This window comes from Arvicanthis niloticus, chromosome 24 (assembly GCF_011762505.2).
Source record: "Arvicanthis niloticus isolate mArvNil1 chromosome 24, mArvNil1.pat.X, whole genome shotgun sequence".
Lineage (NCBI taxonomy): Eukaryota > Metazoa > Chordata > Mammalia > Rodentia > Muridae > Arvicanthis > Arvicanthis niloticus.
Window position 1 is genome coordinate 17,519,751 of NC_133432.1, and position 25,725 is coordinate 17,545,475.

At 42.3% G+C, this 25,725-nt stretch overlaps 1 pseudogene; it reads left to right on the forward strand.

The window, feature by feature from the left end:
• The first annotated feature begins 18,317 nt into the window (after nucleotides 1–18,317).
• On the forward strand, nucleotides 18,318–18,665 carry LOC143437467 (uncharacterized protein C11orf98 homolog; annotated as a pseudogene).
• The last annotated feature ends 7,060 nt before the right edge of the window (nucleotides 18,666–25,725 follow it).

The following is a 25,725-nucleotide window of genomic DNA, read 5'->3' on the forward strand; positions in this document are numbered from 1 at the left end:
ATTGGTTTGAGAGATCTTGCCTCAAAAGATATAAAGTAGAAGAGGGATTGGGTAAGTCCCCCATACCAACCTTGAGCTTTTACACACACACACACACACACACACACACACACTTGCTTATATGTGTGTAGTCACACACCTGTGGACACGAGTACACATAGATACCACACAAAAAAGCACATGAATATAAGAAATATATAAAAGGTATATGTGTGTATGTATATACATATATGCAGCTGCACAAAAACTGTACCCAGAAGTCCACAGCACATTGTTAGTAGAACATGTAGAAAGCTTAAATGTCTGTCAGCTGACTAGTTGATAGACTCTTCTGAACGCAGAAATTAAAGGCTAACATGTTCTGATGCAGGTGAAACTTGAGAATACTGCGCTAACTGAATGAAGCCAGATTTACCCAAAGAATTATAGGCCATCAGATTCTGTTTCCATGAAATAGCCAGAATTAGAAATTCCACAGAGGAAGAAACACGTTAATTAATGATTGTACTATCTGTTTTTCTGTTGTTGTGATCAAACATCATAATGGAAGGAATTTATTTATTTATTTATTTATTTATTTATTTAGGCTTCCAGTTCCAGAGAGAAGTGTCTATCGTGGAGGACGAGGGAGGATTGGTAGCAAGAGGCAGGAAGCTGAGAGCTCACATCTTATCCACAAGAACTCAGCACACAGATACACACAGAGAGAGAGAGAGAGAGAGAGAGAGAGAGAGAGAGAGAGAGAGAGAGAGAGAGAGAGAGAGAGAGAGAACAAATTAAAGGTAGGGCAGGTTGTAGACCCTCAGCGCCCACAAATGACTAACTTCCCCAGCCAAGCTCCAAATTCTAAAGGTTCCAAAACCTCCTCAAACGGCACCACCTGCTGGGGACTGAGTGTTCAAACAACCGAGCCTGTAGGTAATGATTCTCATTCAAATGACCACAATGCTTACCAGGTAACGGGAACAATAGGGATCTGAAATAAATCCTATTATTGACTTGGGGTGATGCCCACACTCTTAAATTAAACTGTAGTGTGGAGATGAGGTCTTGGGCACGGTGTAAGAGCATTCACCTGTCTCTCAAAAGCTGATTGGCCAGTGAGCTGAGGCGGGATTAGAAGGTAAGACAATCAGCAGAGGAGGGCCAGAATTTCTGGGAGAGAGTGAGGTGGGAGAAATTTGCCCCAGAATGCTTGAGAAAGACTATTGCATGAAACTGAAGGAGAGGTAACTAGCCATGTAACCTGACTTAGCCTAGTTTAAACACGATAATTGAGTTATGAGCGAGTAGAGATGAACCAGAGCTGTTGGCCTAGGTATTTGTTCATAATAATTCAGTCTCAGAGTCATTATTTTGGGGGAACTTTGATGTGGGCGAAAATCCTGTAGTTACACTGTAGCTTTTTTTTTTTTTTTTTTTTTTTTTTCACAGCTTTTCAAGGAAAATATCAAGTTTCTATTTTTAACTAGGTCATTTGTAGGATACTGAATTTATTTGGGGCGGGGGTACAAAACTTCAATGGAAGATAATATCATCACCATATCTTAAACAAATTCTAAATTCAGAAGAAAATAATTCATTTTAATTTTTTGGGTAAACTATTTGATTGTACCCTCCACATGTGAATATGCATGGTTAAACTGAGTTGTTTCCATTGGTGTCATTTGTATTTTCTCTGGAGACCTCAAACCTACCTACACAGCAACACGTTTCCTCCAACAAGGCCACACCTCCCAATAGTACCACTTCCCATAGGACAAGCGTATTCAAACCATCACACACAGGGTTTCACCCTTTATCTTTCTAAACTGCCATTTACCAATGGGCCACATCTGTCTTCTCTCTATCCAGAGACCATCCTTTGTCCTCCAAGACAAATATCCCCAGTCCCTTTCCCTTGTTCCCTTACTTTTTTCTCTCATTCTTTGTCTCCTGTCTTTGTCTCTTATTCCCTGTCCTCTGTTCCTCTGGGGCAAATAAATCTTCTTTGTGCTAAGAACATGGTCTTGGGGTATCTTGAGCTGACTCTGAATTTCCTCACACTTATTGCCTGCCAAGGGTTTTCTGATAAAGATGTTACTAGAAGATTAAGCTGCAGGGTTATCTTTGAGGACCAACTGTCAGGAACTCTCTCTTTCTCCTGGGGTTTTAATCCCAGCATTGCAATAGGTTCCTTTGTGGACTGAAAAAGGGACACAATTCCACAAATCCTGCATCAAAGAGTCAATGCTTTCCCTGTTCACCATATTTTCCTGAAAATAACACTTTGAAAACCCATGCAGAGTTAAGAATGGCACGACTCTGAACTTCACTAGAACACTAACATACTTTGTTTATAGTAGTAATAACAAGCCACACTTAACCAGTACTTAAACCTTAGGCAGTTCACCAACTACCAATTTCATTCTTAGAATATCTGTTAGCTCAGCTCCGTTATTATGCCTACTTGAGTGGAGATAATGTGATCTGAATTAAATTTGAAAATTAAAACATTAATTGTAATTGCCCTATTAACCGAATGAAAATATTTTTAAAATAAAATTCAGTTTTGTTGCATACCGCTTGTTCATTCACTTAAATTTGCAATTAAATTAGTGTGTTTTACTCCATAAAAATGCTTTGGAGAGATGGGCCTTCTTCCATTGACAATTATATCCTCTTAAGACCACTGATATAACCTGCCTAATAAACAGGACGAGATAAACTAACAAACACCTAGTATTATGCTTTCTCCATCTATGGCCCTAGCTCAGCTCTCCTCCATTAATATCTGATATTCTTTATTGCTTTTCCACTTGGCTTATTTTGTTATTGCTTCAAGCATTTTCATGGGATTTTTCTTTGATTTTGCCAAATGTGGAATCAAGCCACGGTCCTGTTCATGCTGGGCGGGCATGCTAGCACCGGGCTACACCATCAATACTCTTTGTATCACTTGCTCTGAGATGGGGATCTCACCAAGTTGTCTAGACTGGGCATCAATTCCCTCTGTAGCCCATGAAGCCCTTGAACTTGTGGTCCTCCTGCCTCAGACTCCTGAGTATCTAGGATGACAGGCCTGTGCCATTACACTCAGTTTCATGCGAATCTATATATGTTTTTAATTTTAAAAGAGGTGTGTGTGTGTGTGTGTGTGTGTGTGTGTGTGTGTTAGAAAGCAAGTTGCAGAAGTCAGTTCTCTAACCATGTGGGGACTGGGGATTGAACCCACACGGTTAGAGAATTGACTTCTTCCCTTTTGTCATCCTAGAGACAAGGGGTGTTATTTGTACATCCTGTTTAGGGCTGAACAGTCGACTGAGACCTCTGTCTTCAGAGCCCAGGACTTGGCTTTCCAGAGATGTCTTCATCAAGTGGAAATGCCAATAGTCTTCTACCAGGCAAGTTCCAGGGCACACAAACCCCAGATGAATTGTAACATAGTTTTTAAAAATGGAATCAACATTAAAAAAAATTATGGAGCACAGGAGGGGTGGCATATCCTAAGGTATTAAAATAAGAACCAGACACACTCACCTTTATTCTATTGAAGGATGAGGATGGCGAAAGGGGCAAAAAATATATATCTAATCAAATGAAAAATAACAGTTGTAAGGTAAGTGTCCCAAACTGTCTTTATGAAATAATAGATATAGATTTTTTTATATAATCAGTGTCTCTGTTCTGATAGGATTAGTGAGAAGGCAAATTTAGGCTGAAACTGTGTTGGGAATGGAAACGAATGCAAAATTACGATTTTATAATAAAAAGTCAATAGTAACTACATACACTAGGAAAAAGGAATGGACTTTGAAATGTTTAAGGAAATGGAGATAACAGAATGGAATCACCTTCAGGAATTGATCTCTCAAGCGCAGAGGACTCTCAACATCAGCTTTGAAAGATTTGGCTTGGGTATTTTCTCTTATTACAATGAAATATTGAAGTAGTTAAGCATGCCAAGGAGACTGGAAATTACTAATGCCCTCTGCCTCAGTTGAATGGAAATCTTGAGTTCATGGCTGGCATGAGAATCAGACTTCCTCTTCTAAAGGAGCTGGTCTTCTTTTATCTGCACCAGAGCACCCAGAAGAGAGATGCCCAGTAAATCAACTATTGGATGGAAAGGCATAAGAAGCATCATCCTGCCAACTGAGCACTTTTGATATGAACCCAAACAAAAAGCAGTCACTGCCCTCATTAAATTAATACTTTTAAGTGGAGGAGATAAACAGTAAGCATAGATACAAGTAAACACAAGAAAGTTAAAGAATGTATCTTGGGAAACAAGACAGCCAAGAATGCTCCCTAAGGCTGAAGGAACAAAGATGGAGTAAGACATGAAAGATGGAGGGGAGGAGAGAAGGAAGTGAGAGGGAAGGTGAAAGGTTAGGCATAAAGGAGTGTGTTAGAGAGAAAACAGAAACAAACCAGATCAGTGTCTTTGCGAGTATTCCAAGATAGGAGCAATGTGGATTTTAATACACAGAGCTTTATTACGGAGAATTATTGTAACTTAGAGTTTGGGGAGATGACCCTGATGAAGTGCTTGTTATGAATACCTGAGTTCTATCCACCAGGATCCTACTATCCCATCAGAAAACAAAGCATAGGGGTTCATGTTTGTAATCCCAACACTGGAGAGACAGAAACAGGCAGAACCCTGAGGCTTGCTAGCAAGACAGCCTTGGGGAATAAGGAAGATCCAGGCTCAGTGTGAGTTCCTGCCTCAAAACCTAGGACGGAGCACATCTTCTCATGCACACATGGAAACACACCATCCACACAGATAAACCCACCTCTCACAAGCCCCTCCCACACACAATTATTACAAGTTACAGGCAATTGCCTCCAGTTTCCCCTCTTCTGCTTTCATACAGTCAGCCTTTGTAGCTGCATAGACCAGTTTTGCAGCCTCCCCCAGACAATTCTGCAGTCTGTGAATGTTCATGTTCCAATTCAAAATGTTGCAGGATTTGCCCGTAGGCTGTACATATTTTTCAATCATCTCTCAATCATCTCTGGGTGACTTTGTACCCAATGCAATATAAATGCTATGCAAATGCTATTGAACACAGTATTGTTTAGAGCATAATGACAAGAAGAAATAAGCTGTTCATTCTCGGGAAAGGTATTGGTTAGTTTTGACTGTCAACTTGATGCAATGTAGAGTTATCAGGGAATAGAGTCTTATTTGGGAACAATATAGAGGAGACTGACCTATGGACATATCTGTGAAGAATTGTCTTCATTGTTCTTTGATGTGAGAATATTCATCCCACTCTGGGTGGCATCATTCCCTAGACAGGTGATCCCAAACTGTATAAGAGTGCTAGCTGAGTCTAAGACGACCCACAGCCCAACATGCAACATCCTCTACAGTTCCTGCTGTACTTCTTAGCTATAAAACGAGCTACTTCTTAGCTATGAAATGAGGTAACACTATGTGGGATAGCAAGCAGGCATGCCATCAAGTTCCTGTCTTGACTTATCTCAGTGATGGACTGTGACCTATAAGATAAAATAAATCTTTAATGCTCTAAGTTTCTTTGGGTTGAATGTTTCATCACAGCAACAGGAAAACATATAGAATATATTCCAGTTAACATGAACAATGCTGCATCCACCATGGGAGTGGAGATATCTCTTTGACATCTTTCATCTCCTCTGGATATTACACTCAGAAGAGAGATTACTTCATTCCATCACTTACATCCATTCCATTTTTTAGTTGTAAAAAAATGTGCTTTCCAGGGCCTGGAGAAATGGCTCAGTGGTTAAGAGCACTGACTGCTCTTTCAGAGGTCCTGAGTTCAATTCCCAGCACCCACATGGTGGCTCACAACCATCTGGAATGGGATCTGATGTCCTCATCTGGTGTGTCTGAAGACAGCTACATATATAAAATGTACTTACATATATAAAAATATATACTTACTTACATATATAAAAATAAACAAATGTACTTACATATATAAAAATATGTATACTTACATATGTAAAAATATGTACTTACATATATAAAAATAAACAAATCCAAAGGGGTTGGGGAATCTGTTTTCCATAGAGATTCTAGGGACTTACACTATCACAAATATCATGCAATATGCCCCTTGTCCACACACCCTGACCAACTAACATTAACTCTTTGGTTTGGGTTTGTATTTTCCTGACATTGATGAACACAGCTCCTTTAGTTCCCACGCAGTAGCACTGCTGTTGAGTCTCTGTGTGTTTGTAAGTGACGCTCCTGGCTTTGTGAGGGCTGAATAACAAAGTACAAAGAATCCATCCTCTCACCCAGTAATCATTTATTTAGAACGTACTAACCACATTCCTCTAAAAGTCATGGGATCTTGTGATTCACACCTTTGCAAGAACCTGTGGCTAAACAGGTCACAGGCCCTTGGTGGAGAGCTTATTATTGTCAAATAGAAATTGAATGGAAATAGCATTAAAATGACTCCCAATGGCTTTTCTCTGAACCCATACCACAGAACACCTCTCATCCTTCGTCAGAGAAGCTTCGTTTTGCAGATGGCAATTAATGCAGAGACCCTCGACTAGTTAACAGGGAAAGAAATAGCAAAACTGTGCAATGTTCAGCCCCAAACGGGATGTACAAACCACACCCCCTCCCCTCAAGGATCAGGGATCATGAAGAAATGGGTCTCTTCCGAAAGGTTGAAAGAGCCAGTAGGCAGTAGATAACCTCCAGGAAACAGTGTTCTGTGGACACAGCAGGAAAGCTCCACATGTGAACTCACAGGATACTCACAAGACCTGTGTGAGTTCAAGCCAGACAAAATCCCAGCACGGGGTGTGAAGAGGTGGCCATGAAGTCCAGCTCCTCACTGAAGAGCTATTTATCTTTGATAGCTGCCGGGAGAAGGCGAGCCGGTTTTCTTTGGTTGTGTGACCCTTGGTAGGGTGACCACACTCCAGGGCAGGCCTCACAGCCAAGAAAGAATAATTGAACAACACAGATCAGGCTCAATGGGGAATAAGAAAGAGAAAATGCAAAGTTGGGTGGGTAGGGAGTTGAGGGTACAGAGAATGGGCATGGGGAAAGTGGAGAGAAGGAGAATATGATCAACTTCCATCACTTTCAATCCTCAGAGAATTTATTGAAACATTCTTGGAGGGTAGGCAATTGTCTAGCTATAATCCTACTTAAGACATACTAAAATGTAAAGGCTATATATGTGTCTTTCATCCAGAAACATAAACAGTCTAAGGCAGGAAGGTACCCTGCGCCAGGATTTTTTTAAAAATATTTTTTACAACACAAAACACTACTTTAAAAAGGAATCGTGAGTCTGCATTACAAAATCCACGTCTACAGGCAAACATACCAGCACCTACAGGTTCTCCTCCGCACGCATGACTCAGCTTCTCACTAACGTATGAGCTTAAAACCAGAGAAAGAGCGCCTGCTTCCAGAATCCATGCTTTCTATAATTGAAATAAAAATGGAAAGCACACTCCCTGACACACACACACACACACACACACACACACACACACACACACACTCCTACAACTGTGTGCAGTGAATATCTTGATTCACCCTTCCAGTTTCTACTCGGAGTGTAAAAGTCTACCCCAGGTGTTTTAAAGCTGACAACCTGGAGAAAGGGGTTGCTATGCATTCTCTAATATCTTTCAGAGATTTGTCTGAGAAAAAGTAGATGCAGGCCAAAACTCCCGTAACACTGAGAAAGGTTGGAAAAAGCTTGAATTGAAAATATGGACCTTTTACTCCCCATCCAACACCTTTGAGCCTGTGTGTCAGAAGCAAGCACCGACTGGTGGCTTTAGCTAAGGTGTCAATCAGCTAAGCCTAGAGAGTGAATGCAATGCACAGTTCATAGTTTCATGTCCAGATCCAACATGACATCCCATACAGCGATGGAGTCCGGTCCACAGCAAGGGTCAGTGAGGATTCGCAAAGCTTTTACTGGGACTGCTGGAGGCTCAAGGCAGAAATCTGAGGATTTGGATTGGTGGGCACACTGCTGGCTGTAAACCATCCCGGAGAGTCTCAAGGAGAAACCCATAAATCACCATAAGTAAGCCGCTTTGGTTTCCCTGCGAATGTTCCTTCTGCGTTCTCTGGAGCAAGCAGATAAATTGAGCTTGTTCTGAGTATTATTTAATAAAGGAACAGGAAAATGTGCCCTGTCTCAAGGCTGTTTATTTAGCACAGGACGGGCAGTATGCTGGTTTTGGTTCTCAATGATTTTAGTGTGAGGCCATCTGCTATTTCCGGGGCGTACTAGAATCCATTTTTTCCTGGGGTGTTGTCTCCAGCTGCAGTGTAAGAAATGATCCAAATTGACTCCTCTAACTGCATCACCTTGAGGAAACTGCTCAGCCCCCCATAAACCGTTTCCCCAATTACTCTGTGCTGCGCGGAGAGGTTCTGAGCTCTCCCCTCCCTCTCTAAGCCTCTGCATGCCATTTAAATAGGCTTGCAGTTAAAATGTACTCCCCTTGACTTCCATGAGAGCCAGCCAGAAAAGACAGGGACACATTAACAATGTTTTTGGAACACTGTTTTCTACATACCTCTTTTCTGATCCCAGCAACATAAGTGAGTGAATCCCAGCAGATAAATATGGCAAGACATGGTGCTTAGAAAACACTCACTCCGAGTCCTTCAACTATTGATAAATATTCACCCAAACGACATAACCAATAGCTTTCTGCAAGATTTCCTGGGAGTCTTGGTGAGTCCTTTCATTCAGAAACTTCCCTCATGGACTCTGTGTTCTTGTGCCATGTCAATAGCCAGGAAAACAAGTATATGCCTAAGACACTAAATTACAATGCTTACCTTTAGGGGAAAATAGGACCAAGTAGGTAAATAAGGAACAATGTTAATAATCTGCCAATCTTGGGTCAGGGAATGAACTCAGAAAACCAGTCCTGCAGGGAGAAGGGCTGAAGACTGTGAATAAGCCAGGAGGGCTCTCCAGGGGTCAAGACAGAAGGAACAGTATACATGGAGATGCTAAGGCAAGGTGGGCAAGATTGGGCTGTTGGGCTCCATCCAGGCCAGTGTGGCTGACATCCAGGGAGCCTGGGTCTCAGGCAGGGGGTGAACTGAGAGAACTGGCAGATGTGCTCCCAGAGGAGTCTCCATACTTGCATCTGTGGGTTACTTCCACTCCCTACTCCATACTGTTGACTTTTGAGGGACTTACAAGATGAGGGCAACATGGTTAATACGCATAGCATTGGTCTGCAGTAATAGAGATGGTTGAGGGACAGGGGTGGGGTTGGGTGGGGAGGGAGGCGAGAATCTTGTGAGACCTTATCACAGACAGTGATGAGGAAACTTAGTGAGGATGGGAGATGGTCAGTGGGTAGAGGTGTTCTGAAATTATTGTGATCCTGAGGACATCATAAAGAAAATCCCAGAAAAAATTATCTCATGGGTTGGGCATTGCTCTGGCTTCATTTCTCTTGGCTGTAATAAACGATAGTAACAACAACAACAGCAACAAAAACCCACCCTGATGAAAAGCAACTGAAGGTGAGAAAGGGTTTATTTTAGCTCAAATTCCAGGTTGCAGCTTCATCATAGGAGGGATGTCAAGGTGTCAGGTACTTAAGGGACCTGGTTATAACACAACAATCATAATCAGGGGCAGAGAGTATGGAATGTACACAGTCCGGTGCTTGCCTAGCCACCTCCATTCTTCAACCATCCAGGACTCAAAAAAAAGGAGGGGGGAAGTACTGCCCACTGTCTGGGTCCTTCTTAATCAACAAACAATCGAGAGAGTGTTCCACAAACATATTCACAGGTCAACCTGACACAGACATCCTGTCCCCCCTTGAGACTTTCTCCCCAGGTGATTTTGGTTGTGTTAAATCGACAATTAAAACTAATAAGGGAAGGTACGAATGAGGGTAGAGCATGAACACAAAGATTTATGGCCAAGCTACTGGAGCAAAAGATGTCAAGTCACAGAGATGGAAAAATCAGTGTGAGGTGGGTAAGGGAGAAAAGCAAACTTCAGCTCTGAATGGGCTATTAAGTTACTGCAGGACACAGGCCAAAGCCCAGTAAGTGGGATGAGGACCAGAGCAACCAGGGTCTAGGCAGCTCAGTGAGATCATCTTCCAAGAGGGCAGAATCATCACCTATGTTCTGTCCAGTAAAGTGCCTTTTTGCCTGGCTCACAGCACAGAAGCACATGAGGTGTGGGGAATGGCGTTCTTGAGAGGGCTACAGATTAATGGAGGCAGGCTCCTGACTCTCCAGCCACTAGCCAGGACACACTGTGAATAACCATCTGTAAGACTCTCAACACCATCCCTTGTGGGCTATTTGTTTAACTTTATTCTTAGATTTATTTTTTTCCTTTGACATATGTGTGTTTCAAGATTATTTCTTGTATTTTTGTGACTATCATTTACGTCATTTCTCCCTTCGCCTTCCTCCCATACAAGCCTCCTTGTTTTTTTTTCAAATTCATGACCTCTTTTGCCCTCATTAATTGTTGTTAGATGCACATATGGGTGTATATACTGACGTATATTCTTAAATATATAGTTTGCTCAGTCAGTCTGTATAACGAGTGTGTCTGGGTGGGAGTGTGGGCACTTGAATAAAAGAGAACAAGGAAGCCAGAGGAAGCCTAGAGCTGGATTTATAGGAGATTGGTGAATACTTGATGTGGGTACTGGGAACCAAATTCTGATCCTTGGCAAGAACAGTATAGACACTAAACCTCTAAGACATCTCTCCAGTCCTATTTTATTCATCATAATCAGGCTGCAGAAACAACAAGGACTGGGCACAGCCTTGATTCTGTAATGCACTTAAGACTGACAACCTCCAACCTTGGACCCCACAGCCATCTAAGCCATGCTGTGGTGCTGATGTGTTGGCTAATATCATCACATCAAAGTGTCCATTTCTAAACTGTATTCCAAGGTGAAGAGAAATAGAGGGAGGCTTAACCTCTGCAAAGCAGTTCAGCCTCGGAGAAAACTGAGCTGTCCCGAGGCACCTCAATGTAAAGAAAACTGTGTCGAAAATGATTTATAAGATTAAAAAAAAAAAGAAATTTTTTAAAATCTTATTTTTGTAAATGAGTGTTTTGCTTGCACACGACACATATGCAGAGAATGAGGAGGCAAGGAGAGAAAATTGGATCCCCTAGAACTGGAGTTACAGACAGGTATGAGCTACCATGTGGGTCCTGGGAATCGAAGCCAGGACCTCTGCAAGAGCAGCCAGTGCTCTTAACCACTTTGCCATCTCTCTAGTCCTTTTACAGAGAAATTTAAGCAGTGTCCTGGTCCCTGATGATGCTGAATTGTTTCTGGGGCAAGGGTCATGAGTTTTTAGTCAGAATCTTCCATCAAACTCATCAGGTTTTCCAGGCGTCATTTACAGACTGGTTTCAAAGGTCTTTGTCCACAGCACGCCATGTAAAACCATGCACAAATTTTCTCACAGCGAACAAAATGTACATCAAGAGCGGCAGTTAGTCTCGAGGGAGCTGCCCCTCCCTACTGCTCCTGAGTTAAGAAAGTAAAATCTAACAGCAGCAATGATCGCAGAAGGAAAATCAATTAAAATGCATTTGGCAGTGACTTATCAACTGATTATATAACCAGCTAGAATTTTTTTTTCACCTCTTCTGTGTAGCTCGCCTCACCACTATCTGTCATTGTGAAATAAAGACGCCAGGATCCATAGCCCAGACCATCTAAAAGAGAGACCTGTGCATTCTTCTGGGAGAAGCAGGGGTGGCCTTTAAGCAACAAGGGCAGGGAGAGTCTTCCCAGCAGGCTTGAGAAAAGAAGGAGCACAAAGATACAGAGACTAGAAGAGCTGAGACCTGTCAAACAGGACAGACACTCTCAGTTGGAACTCAGCAGGGGACTGACTGCTGGTGCAGGACAGAGAGGTAGGAAAAAAGACACAGAGAAAGCTCATTTCCCCAAACACAGTATGTGGCTAACTTCATTTCATTTTCTTAAAGAACCTTCTAGATTGCCAAGCACTATCTCATTATATGTACCTTTAACTCATATGACCTACCATAGACATTCTTAGGCATTCTTAGATAACAATCCTACCTTGATGGAGAAGCTTCCAACTTTGACAGGAATGCCCTAAGGGAGGTGAGATTTGTAGGGATAGGAGCTTGCAGTGTAAATGGGTCACATTTGGGTGAGTCAGAAGACATAGAATAATAACACTGGCAGCCCTGCAGTCAGACAACTAGGATGGTCCCAAAGGTTGTATCATCATTCAAAACAATTTTACCAGCTGGGGACCAAGGGCTCAAACCCATGAGCCTGCAGAAATTAGATACAACATATTGTCATCCTAATAATCTTAATTTATAGATGCAATAAAAAGGGCTTGAGGATTTTTTTCTTCATATGAAAATATGCTTAGCTTCCTGTGCAGAAAAAAAAAAAAAACCAGAAAGTCACAGTCCAAAAAGCTTACTGAACATGTAGCCCAGAATGTTGACTACCCAGTGGTGCTGAAGCTGTTATGTGATGGAACATGGTGATACCAAGGAGACCTTCATGGAACAAGCCTAACTTTCTACTTGCAAGAGAAATCCAACAGAAAAAAAAAAAAAAAAAAAAAAAAAAAAAACAGCACTACAGTGAAGTCACCCAAAGTACAGACCTAAATCCAACCAAGCTTCTAGAACTATCTGTGAAGTAGCAGGGAATACTTCTACAGTAGCAGAAAATGATGCTACAAACTAGTGAGTTTAATACCCTTCTGGGATGCAGTGAGCTAACTCTAGATGTGAGAGACAACACCAGCAACAATAACAGTTCTTCTTCTTCATTAAAAAAAGGTATATTCTGTTTTGGGGTGTGTGTGTGTGTGTGTGTGTGTGTGTGTGTGTGTGTGACCTGCAAAGGCCAGAAGAGGGGGTTGAATTCTCTGGAGCTGGAGGTACAGGAGATTGTGAGCCATTTGTCATGGGTTCTGGGAACTGAACTCAAGCCCTCTAAAAGAGTAGCAAGTGCTTTGGGTCATTGAACTATCATCCCTCCAGTTATAAGCCAGGTTTACACTGAATAACTATCAAGAGGCAATAAGAGAAGGCAGTGTTCACAGTTTATATGAAGCTGACTCACCAACTAAAAGGAAATATAGGGAACTTTCTTTTTCTTTATTGTTTTTCATCCTGATTTAAACAAAATGGCCATACTAAAGTACATTTTGAGGCAATCAGCAAATTTAACACTGTCTGAGTATTAGTTATGATCAGGTAATTATCATGAATGTTTTACAGGCTGTAATTATATTTCACTTGAGCCAAAAACTCATTCTTGTTAGATTTATATGGTGTTATTTGGAATAGAATACTGTTTGAAATTTGATTTTAAAAGCCCAGAAAGAGCTGGAGGGAAGGTTAAGTCGTGAACTCTTGCAAGAGGCTCCACTGACCTGATGAAATTGGGCGCCATTTTCCTTAGAGGAACACAATCTACAACAGATACAACCCCACCCCACCTCCAATCTAGAATCACTCTCTTCTTGCTGGGACATTTTTGAGATAACCCAACCACCACTGAGAAAAAGCCTGTGGTCAAAACCAGGCAATGACCTGACTCCAGTTACAGCTGTCCTGAAGTTCTTCGGTCCTTGGGGTCACCTTCACTGCCTGTGCTCCTTCTACATTGACCTGGTTAATAAAGGTTTAGTATATCTTCCTGGGAAATGAACCTAATTGATATATTTTCCAGCATGTCACCTCAGTCCTGCAGGAGCTAGAGGAGCCAAATTAAAAACTATGTTTCACATTTTGTGAGAGAAGTTAGTTGCATCTGTATTAAAATTAATGAGAGCGGCCACCCAAGCAGCAAGATCCAATTTTTTTTTTCAGGGCGCCAGAACATCCTGTCCAAAATGCCAAGGGAGAAAATGCTTTTGGAGTCAATGACAGTGCTTTAAACTTTAATAACGTTTTGTTTGAAAATGAATAACACAGACCCTCTATGATTTGAATCTCTATATTACATTACGCTTTTTCATTTTGGAGATTATTATTTTATGATAGCTACCCTTGCCCAGCACTTGGTTCTTGCCCAGCAGGCCTCTGAGAGCTTGACAACTGTAAATGCATTTAATTTTGTGAGCAACCCTCTGAGGAAGGTACTATAACCTCCCCTCTCTTACAAAGAAAAAAACAAAACAAAACAAAACAAAACTGAGGCACAGCCATATTAAGTTGCTTGCTCAAAGTTTCGTCCTTGGTTTAAAGGAGTATACAGGATACAAACTGGGGCAGTCCAGTTTGACTGAGTGTTAATTCTGCATCAGTATCCTTCAAGTGGCTACGCTGGGGAACCACTCTGAAACAATGCATAAGAATATCCACTGTTCCGACTGTTTGGAGAAGAATTGGTTATAATCTTCTTCCTAGGGTACAATGTGTCCCTATGACTCAAACCTTGGGTGAAAGGAAGAACTTTTAGTGTGCTTGTTATTGTTCTCAAAGTATATACTAAAGAGGGTAAACAACAACCCTTTTCTGATTGTATTTAAGTTCTGCTTCAGAAGATGGAACCATACTTAATACCATTACAGAGCCAAAGCCATGTGACTAAACAGGCCATTGACTAGACAAGAACCTACTACTATTACTTTGCTAAGTGGGCAAAGTATTAACTTGCTCCCAATGGTTTATCCTCATACCCATGGATCAGTGCATCTATCCACACTGGCCAGAGAAGCTTCTCTGGATGCTCGAGATAGATGGAAATTACCACAGAGATCCACGGCTGGTCAGTGTTCAGAGAGTAAGAGACTGAAGACTTCAGCCCTAAATGGCACATCTATGACATACTCCCTCCTGCTGGGGCTCAGAGATAATTGTGGAAGCGGGTGCAGAAAGATTATAAGAGCCAGAGGTGGTAGACTAAGACAAGGAAACTGGGTCTTCTGTACACAGCAGGCCAGATGCTCAAAGGAACTCGCAGCAGCTGTGACAGTAAGCACCAGACCCGCACAAGTTCAAGCCAGACAAAACTCCAGTGTGGAAGGGATGGGCACGCAGTCTTACCTCTAGCTGAGGCGCTGTCAGCATTTCATTGCTGCTGGAAAAAAAAAAGTGTGTTTTAACTCCTGTTGTCCTCGCTCTCTGCAAACCTTCTCCTCACCCCTGCAAGCATGGTGAGAGACTTCGGATGCTGGTTTTGTTTATAGCCGGGGTGGGGGGGAGGAAACACAGGCTGGGGAAGTGGCAAAATGACTTGAAATTCCAGATTTGACTCCTATTAACCAGGGGATCCCTGTCGGTAATGATAGTGTAACAGTTTGTAGCGACAGCTATAATTTATGGAAGGTCTGCTGTGTTCTTAGCGGTGTATGGTAAGACGTTTACAACTGTTACACCTCCATCCCTAGCAACAGCTGGGAAAGAAATGGCTGTTATTAAGCTGATGTTAAAGAAGAAGATAGCAAGGCTAAGAGGAAAGAAGAACAAGGCTGAGCCACACCCATTGAGGAGGGAGGGGCTTCCTCGTAACTTGTACTTGCTCCTCCCTACCACCAGATCACACTCAAAACACTCAAAACTGCCTTGCTTCCCACTGCCAGTGTATCCTTATATACAATCCCAATTAAACTCATTAGAAACATTCCACTTGTCACATGCCCCTGAGGGGCCTGTAAAACTCCTTATTAATTCTTATTTAATGCGATGCAACATTTAGCCAAATTCTAGAGTTGCGTTCCAATTCTTTCAACCACGAGAAATGACTAGAGAGCCCCAGTGCCTCCCTGTCTGTGTTTGAGTCTGGGAGTTCAGCCAAATTATGTCCTTGGGGCTGATGGAGAAGAGAAGCCAGGAATGCTTGGTTTTTATTCCTGCAGCAGACTGGTGTGACCATTCCTCTAAGATATGTGTGTACCCTCAGGGGGAAAATGAGAGGGTGTGTCCGCGCGCGCGCGTGTGTGTGTGTGTGTGTGTGTGTGTGTACATGCACACACACACATGTATGCATGTGTGTGTATGAGAAAGAGAGGACAGAGAGATAGGGGCAAACAAATACACAGAGAGAAACAAAGATGGACAGGCACAGAGAGAGACAGACAGAGCTACACAGACAGAAACACACAGAGAGACAGAGACACAGAGAAACAGATCAGAAGCAAGAAAAAAAGACTACACCATGATTTTATATTTTCCACAAAGTACCTTTATCAGAACCCTATTCCCCCCCAAACCACCCATGTTAAATTAGAAGATAGACATGTTGAACAGTGGTATAGATATATAGACATAAAATATATAGACACCCTGCCATGTGCCTTTCTTTCCTTTCTTCCCTGTGAAAATTTAATCATGCATTTCTTACTCATGTGACAATCCAGACCTGTCCAGACCTCACTCCACTCAGCCTCATTCTGGATCTCTCTTCTAATGACCTCTTTTGATGACCAACCCCCTCCATCTCTCCAACTGATGGCCTCCTGGATTAGACTGCAGCAGACCCCTCCTGTAAGAAAGCTCACTGTGCATAGAGTACACTTCCTTGTCCTGTTACCTGGATCTTGTTTTCTACTTCACATTACATAGGCTTGTTATATAAAGCTATGGGGGCTGAAGTCAACCTGGATAAGAGAGCCTCTGCTTTCCCATTGCATCCTTTAAGTGAGAAGATGGAAATATTAATTTCTGGAAGCTGAGGACTCATCTTGCGTCAGCCAAGAAAACCCCAAACTCCACTTTACAAAGCCATTGAAGGGACATAGTTCTCAACACCGCTTTTCATTCCCTTACAATCCCATGGATGCATTTGCACCAGTGTGATATTATCATTGAAGAATGGGAATAATTGACTGAAGACCACATTCTGGGAGTCAGGAAGGATCCAGGTCTTTGAGAGCATCTGAGTGTGTGTGGAGTGGGGTGGAGGGAAAAAGGGAGGGAAGGAGGAAGAAAGGACTTGAGATCTTCATGTAATGAAGTCTGAAATTTCACTGAGTCTGAAGACGTGGTCAGCATCACTGACTGGCCTTGAAAAGAAACCAACTTGGAGGGGAAAGTTTGCTTTTGACCATTCTAGGAGGACTCACAGGTCGCAGCAGGTAGAATAATGTGGCAGCTGCCAACATGTACAAGACTCAAAGCACCAAGTGCAGTGCTTCTGGGTAGTTCATCAGCCCTGGCAACGGAGCTGGATCCTGATGAAGGAGACAGCCAGGAGAATGAAGAAATGAAGATGTTCTAAGCCTTGCCTTGGCACTGTCTCCTCTCCAGATGCCAGCACATGGAGTGTCTCAGGTGACACAGAAGCCATTCCTTGGCCCAGAGGTACATAATGTAAACAGACTAAAAGAACGTACTTGCTAGGCATGACTTCTCCCTGCTATAATGTAAAATTTAATTTACAGAGGACATAAAATGAATTCTGTTTGTAAATGTATGTTTTATTCACTAAATGTAATTTTACTGTTAGGGGCTTACTATGGAATAGGTTCATCCTTTCTAGTTCTTTCAGAACTCTGGCTGCCTGGTTCAACTCAGCTGTTCTGGCTCAAATTCCTCTCCAATCTGATTGATTCAATCTGGCTTCTTTCAGCTTCTCACTGAATTGCTCTGTTTGGTCTCTGGCAATTTTTTCTAATCTTCTGGTTCCTTCTTATTCTATGGCTTCAACTACCTCTGCTAACCTGCACTGAACTGTATAAACTAATGAACAAATTCAACCCCACAACACTGCACTCACTGCACTGACTCTCAACTGCTTGACTCTCCCTGTGCTATTCTTGAATAGCTTCTCTTTCCTGTGCTGGGATTTCTCCTGGGATTTGAGCATGTCCTATCTCTAACTCATTCTGTCAAATCTTTCTCTGGTTCATCACTTTGTCTGCCCCTCAATTAGATGTCACTTTCAAACATGGCTGCTTCCTTCTACAAACTAATTTTACCTTAAAGGTATATACGAAGGGCATTTCTGTATTCCAGCCAGAGGGATTAAAGGTGTGTGGCATGTCTGCATTACAGGCAGATCACACAGACCTAAGTCTTTGGATGTGGTCAAAGCAGCCATGTCACTGGGTTAAAATTCCTCTATACTTGTTGCTGAAGTAGGTACTAAGAACATGTAGTGTCTATGCTGATTGGTTGAAATTCTGGCTCTTAGACAATTCGGATCCTTTCTGTTGACTTTGGGTGCCACACTTTGATTTCTGGATTCCTGGTCTGAGAAAGAGTCCCAGTTTCCTACCCAGGCACCCATGGGCACAGAGATGAAGATCCTGGAAATGCTCCTGGCTTCAGAGCATTCTCAAAACAGTAAGAAGCTGTTCTGAGAGTGTAGCAATGGGACCTCCGGGAGGAAAGATTGATCGTCCTGGGACGGAGCTGAAAAAGAAGTTGTCCAAGCGCCGCAGGGTACTAAGCAGGGTCGGGGCTGTGATAGATGAAGGGCTGACTACAAGGCACCACCTCAAGAAGCGGGCATCCAGTGCTCGTGCCAACATCACCCTATCTGGCAAGAATCGCAGGAAACTCTTGCAGCAAATCTGACTTGCCCAGAAAGAAAAAGCAGCCATGGAAGTGGAAGTCCCCTCCAAGTCAACCAGAACTAGTCAGCCACAGCCCAAAAGACAAAAGAAGACAAAAGCTCCCCAGGATGTAGATCTGGAGGATTTTGGAGATGAGAGCTAAAGTTCCTACATCTTCTACCAGAAGATTCTCAACAGCACCTAGAAGGATTTGGAGGACTTTGGAAAGAAATATTACCATATTTCATTTTCCCAGACACATCTTCTATGATGGACCACTGATCTCCCCTGGAGGTATATACTGGGAAGGAAGAGGACACAGAAACACTGGAGAGGGCCCTCTCTAGCAGTTAGCTCCTTTTGTAATAAAGCTTTAGTGCAAAAAAAAAAAAAAAAAAGAAAGAAAGAAAAGAAAAAGAAGCTGTTCTGAGAAAGTCGATAAGAGCAAGCTGTCTCTCTAAGCCCAGGCTTTTTGTTTAAGATTTTGAAAATATGCATGAAATCCACACAAAATCTAAATGCATTCTGTGTTCCACTAACCATACCAAATTGCAACAGGGTCTGTGGGAAGGACAAGATGCAATTTCCAAGGTCATTATGGAATTTTGTGTGTCTTCATGATTTTGTGTGTTACATCTGCGAATGTTTCTAACCCAGCCAGGGCTGAGTAAGTATTCTATCATGGCACCATGCAGACCTCTAAAGCACGAGTGTTTATTGTCCTACTAAAACATAATAAGCATGGACTGGGGCTCAGAAAGCAATGGGAGTGATGGATTGGTAGCTTAGAAAACAAGTTGTGATTGAAAGCCAGACTTTTATTTCACACCACTAATGGAATTTCTCCTACAGTTTCCACAACACTGACTCGAGCAGGTTTGTCACAGATCTGGCATCTCCTCTTGGGGGTCACTGTTCTAGTTTGATTCTATTTCTGTGACAAACACCATGACCAAAAGTAGCCTAGCACAGAAAAGGGTTTATTTGTCTTATACTTCTAGGTCACAGTCCATCCTTGAGGGAAATCAAAGAAGTAACTCAACCAAGAACCTGGAGGCAGAAACCACAGAGGATGTTCACTGGTTCACTCACAGGCTCATGCTTAGCTGGCTTTCTTATGCAGTTCAGGAATACTTGCCTCAAGAATGGTGCCACCCACAGTGAGCATAGGCTATCCTGCCTCAATTAACAACAGACACAATCTGATATAGACACGTTCACAAGACACATGAGCAAGAAACCGTCTCAACTGAGGCTTTCCTATGAGATGACTCTAGGTTGTGTCAAGTTTATTGTCAAGGCCACACAAGAGAGTAACTTAAATAATGTGAAGACTTTTTAGCCTGTCTTCTATGTACAGATTTCTCAGGGATGACACCAAAGTGGGGGTTGGTGGACCATATTATTTTGGAAGATGGAGGAATGTTAGACACACAAATATTTCCTGAATATTGTTCTAAGAGCCAAGATTCAATGCCCTATTCTCGCTTTTAAACCTCTTAATTACACTGCGAAGTCACTGTGTTTTCACATAAGCAACTTGCAGCGAGAGCCAGGGCAGCTGTGTCTACATAGGCACTGTGATTTAGAGAAGCCTGAATCAGGTCGAGCCTGTGGTTCTACATTAAAGGACTCTGCTAATGTTGGGACACATGAGTGAGGCGTCACCAGGCTCCCTGATTTTCTGTTTTCCTTTAAATTATCTGTGTTTTGTGTCCATTGTTTTGATTTATAGTAATGCACACATACAAGAACAAACATGTTTCTGCATGTCTCTGTCTCACTGTGTGTCTCTTCCTCTCTATGTGTCTCTATCTATCTCTGCCTCTCTCTCTGTCTCATCCTCCCTTCTGTGTGTGTGTGTGTGTGTGTGTGTGTGTGTGTGTGTGTGTGTTTTCATTCAATAAACTCAAAATCAACCCAGGCTGGAGCTTTGAAATGTAAAAGAAATAGAGGGAAGAGTAGAAATAGTCACCCAGTGACCTCTATCAGAGTCTGAAAGATGGTAAAAAAAAAAAAAAAAATCCACCCATGATTGTGTCACATCATCTGAGGTGCTAAGATAACCACCACCAGCTGTGTTCATGGTCACAGAAATCAGAAGTTACCTCCTCTGTTAACCTGAGACATCGAGGGTTTTTTGGTTTGGTTGGTTCTTTTCTGGTCCATTTGCCTCTTGTCATTTGCCTCTTACAATGTCCTAAATTTTGAGTGACACATTTTAATCATTTGCCTTTATAGGAAATATGGATAGACAGTGTGAATACTACCAATACTCTGTTCATTTATAAATATATTTGTAATCTACAAATGGATTTCTTCCTCAATGCTAAGTCAATGACTTGGCAGCTAAACACTGTGTCTCTCCCAGAGCAAATAAATATATTCACATTTATTACGAATGGGTGCACAAGTCAATGTATTTGCTTGTACAGACAATTTTGCATTTTGAGCTTTATGCTCGGAGAAGTTCATAGGATTAATTCTAGGGTTTTGTTTGTTTGTTTGTTTGTTTGTTAGATATTTTGGGATGTTTGCTTGAATGTACACCTGTGCATCATGTGCATGCAGTGCCCAAAGAGACCAGAAGAGGGTGCCAGCTCTTGTGGAACTGGACTTAACTGAAGGCTGTTCAGGACAGCTTATTGTGGGCCATCCATCATGTGGAAATGAAACTTGGATCTCTGGAAGAGCAGCCAGTGCTCTTAGCCACTGGGCTGTCTCTCCAACCCTACAGCTTGAGTTTTATTGTTTTTCAAATTATTTAGGCAGCCAAACACCTCCATCCCCTTCTTTCACATCTTTGTACCCCAGAGGGCAATTGTGAAGCAGGTGATCTCTTCCCTTCCTGGGATTCATGGATGTCTCCTCTTCCCTGCCTATGTGTGACTGAAGGAGGCCTGGATAGCTTAGAGCATTCCTACCCAATTTCTATCTTCCTTTGATTCTCAGAGGATGTCAAGCCCTGGGTCCTGGGGCTGAAGGATGAATCCCATTTACTCATCTGGACACATGTTCTTTGTCTGGGCTCCCATGTGCTCTCTGATAGCAGAACCTCTTTACTATCTGTAAAATGGTAGGTGCATTTTCCCCTCTGCCTCTGCTATTTCTCCAAAAGGTGGTAAATTGTCTCAATCGGCAAGAAGGCACGATAGACCCTCAGACCATCGCTCTTGTCTTCTCAGCCAACATTCAGTTGAAGAAATGTCAAGATCTCCCAATACTATTTGTTGCAGATGGACACAGCAAGCACCAATTCACACACTCTGTGAGACGCCATCTGAACTGGTGTGGATGTTCTGTCTCTGAGACCCATTAATCTCCTCCTGCTTCCCCCCATTAGCTGAACATTCTCTATAGCTCCCAACCATCCTGCCCTGAGGTCAGGGAGATGCGTTTTCAATTTCCTTCTGCAAATTGGACTGGGCCATCCTTTTATGGAAATATGAGACAAGACAAGGGAATGATATAAAACACAAAGCACTGAATTCTGCTCTCTTTTCACAAGACCTATGAAAGGAATGGTCCCGATCGAAGATGAAAGCTTGGTGAATCTTTTAAAAAAAATTTTTTTATGTGAATCTTAAGAATCAATGATTTGCGTTGGATCCTTCATGGACAGGAGAGATCAGACTCCACACGGTAAGGCTGTCCCAAGCCTTTTGCAACCAACAGCAAACTTTGGGACCTATTGGAATGGACTCAATATTTCTCCCACGCCTTAACTGAATCAGTCAACAGATCAGTATATTGTACCTACTTCCTAGCAGTGTGTGCCAGACAACAAAGTAAATAAAAAAAACTTGAGGATTCACAGTCTAATAAAAATGAAGAATCTACCATTCATAATTTATGCTTCATACAGCCTAGTGAGGCTGAGAGCTGAGATCCTGACTCTGTGGAGCCTTTCCTGGGATGTGGATTGCAGCAGAGCCTGTGGTCCTTTGCACTGTTGGTTCTGTTGACTTTGTATTGTCTGGATTTCCTCGATACTGCCACAGGTGGGTAACCACCAGAGCAGTGGTTCTCAGCCTTCCTAATTCTGTGATCCTTTTATACAATCCTCATATTGTGGTGCCCCTCAAACTTTAACCTTGCTGCTGTTATGAGTCGCCATGTAAATATACGATATGCCGGATACCTCTGTGAAAAGGTCTCTTGGCTACATCCAAAAAGGTCGTAACCCACAGGTTTAGAGCCACTGGAGTAGATGCTTCCTCAGCTGCACAATCCAGTCACAGAAGGCAATTACTAGAAGGGGCATCCAGACTGCGCCTGAGAGCAATGAAGTCAGGATCTCAGGGAGAGGGGATGCATAATTTTCAAATTCATAGATGTAGTTTAAGAGACGTTTAAGGTTTGTATGTCTTCTAGGTGATTTCAGACCCAGTCAATTTCGATTGATCCTGACACCGTGTAACAGGATGATCTACTGTAGTATGTCAGGAAAGGGGCAGAGTGCATCACTTTCCTCAGCGAGTAACTTCCAGGCTCAGTGGTGACAACAAAGGTAAATACATCAAATACGAGAGAGAGAGAGAGAGAGAGAGAGAGAGAGAGAGAGAGAGAGAGAGAGAGAGAGAGAGAGAGAATGGAGAGTGTTGGGAGGGGCCCATGGGACAAGTACAGCAGGTTTCTATCCCAGGGCATAGCATCATACAGGGAAGTGGGTCTTCACTAACTCGTAATTCTTAATCCCCACTCACCCCGTCATAATACTCATCCCAGTATTAAACACTTCTGCAATGTGGCACCAAACCCCTGAAGTTTAACCACGTTAGTGGCTCATTCCTCCGGCTTCCTTCAAATGTATTAGAAAGATAATATGATAGACTCCATCATGCTCACTAGCATCACCCACTAATGAGCATAGAATCCTTCTTGATGGCTTTGACTATATAATCTTTCATCTTAAAAGTTGAGTGATGGAGGCTAGAGAGATAGTTCAGTGGCTAAAAGTGGTTGCTGCTTTTCCAGATCTAAGTTCAGTTCCCAGCAGCCATGTTGGCAGCTCATATTTGTTTGTGACTCCCGGAGGTCCAATGCCCTCTTGTGGTTCCCATGTGCAATTCCACACATGTGAGTATATTCACACAACGACACTTGCGCATACACATAATTAAAAATAAAATAAATCAGGGATTCAGAGATGGCTCAGTAGTTTAGAACACTAGCTACACTTGTAGAGGATCTGGGTTTGATCCTCACCACTCAGATGGCAGCTTACAACCATCTTAACTCCAATTGCAGGGGATCTGATGCCCTCTTCTGGCCTCTGTGTGTACTGTCCACACATGAATACATTCATTCAGGCAAAATTCCCATATAGATAAAATAAAAATTTTTTAAAGTAAAAAAATCTTACTTTAAAGGAAGTTGAGAGATATGAGTACACCGTTTTCTTTCAGCATCTCCTGTATTGCTAAGAAGAAAAGGCATTGGGTTCTTTTGCCAGAACCATGATCTTGATCTGGACCACCTGTTCCCATTAGCCTCTAAGGTCTGTGTGGTGCTTGTTTAATAATTCTCTATAATTGTGCAAAAGGTATTGGATAAGTCGACATGATATCTATAGACAATTCATTTTTCATCTTTGTTTTCTGTCTCCTGAAGTTTCTATTCCTTGTGGTCTCTGGGGCATGTTATCAATCCTGTCATAACTTTCCTGTCTTTCATAGTAACAGCTTGATGCCAGCCTGACTCTGAACCTTTTGAGAGGAAGGCCTGTCACCTACAGGAGCGAACTGTCCCTCCCAGCACTTGGCTCTTTCCATGGGAATGAAGTGGCATCTACCGAAGTCAAAGGCATCTCTCTCAAATCATGAAGCCTTCTCACAGAACAGAGATGAGGGCAGTCATGGCTGTCAAGAAGATTACAAAACAGATTGAAATGCAGTTTTTCAGTGGGTCCTTTTCGACTGTCTGATGTGCTGTGTGAGACATGAGGTGCCTCCAAAGATGTTCTTTGTAGTCCATGGTGATTTGTGCTGCAGATGCTGCAGACTTTACACAGTGATGGACAGATCAGCAAGGAATGAGATATGTAAGGTGCTGTGTGTGACATAGGAGCATCCAGAGACTTCCAGATGACTCATGATCCAGGCACTATACTTTACTCACTGTCTGAAAGTTCAGCCAAGTGGTGGGATTCCCTTCCTTCTGGTCAGAGTCCTGTGACAACACAGAAAACTCCCTCCAGATAAAGGACTTGGTTATCCTCCATGTAATTCATCATGATCCTGTCTCTCTAGGCAGAGGAGGGTAAGTCTCCATCCTTAACAAGAGTCAACACTGGAAAAAGTGTCACAGAATATACAGAAGATAAATGTATTGATTATAATAGGTATGGCCTTCATAGACTTTTGTGTTTGAATGCTTGGCCTAGAGGAAGTGGCACCATTAGGAGGTGTGGCCTTGTTGAAGTAGGTGTGGTCTTTTTGGAGGAAGTATGTCACTGTGGAGGTAGGTTTTGAGGTCTCATATATAAGCTCAAGCCACACCCAGTATGGGACATAGTTTCTTTCTCAAGGCCTGAAGAGGGCTGTCTCCTTCTGGCTCCCTTTGGATCAAGATGTACAACTCTCATCTCCTCCAACACCTGTCAATCAGCCTGGATGCTGCTATTCTTCCCACCATGATGATAATGGACTAAATCTCTGAAACTGTAATCCAGGACCATTTACATGTTTGCCTTCTGGACATGGTGTCTTTGCACAGCAATAAAACCATAACTTAGACAATAAATATATTCATTTATTCTTAAAAGATGTTTAAAACTTCTAAATTGTTTATGTGTGCATGTGAGTTTGTGTACATGAGTGCAATATTCACTGAGGCCAGACGAGGGTGGCAGATCCCTGGAGCTGGAGATACAGGTGGGTGTGACCAGCCCAACATGGATGCTGGGAACCAAAACTAGTTCTTCTGCAAAAGGAGTACATGCTGTTAACTGACAAGTCATCTCTCCAATCCCATAAAAAAATTATTTAACCCTCAGTTACATATCAATCACAAATGCTACTCTTCTGAAGGTTGTAGCCAAGGTATTTAGGATAATTTAAGAGAAAACCTCCAAGAGTCAGAGAACTCAAATTCTATAAACATCTTTATTTTTTGACTGGTAATTTAAAGGCTCATAAGTGCTGATGTAAACATACATACCATGGCTTCCCATTGCATCAGGGAGTGGGGAGTTGATCTTTTCTTCTCTAGTAGACCCTACT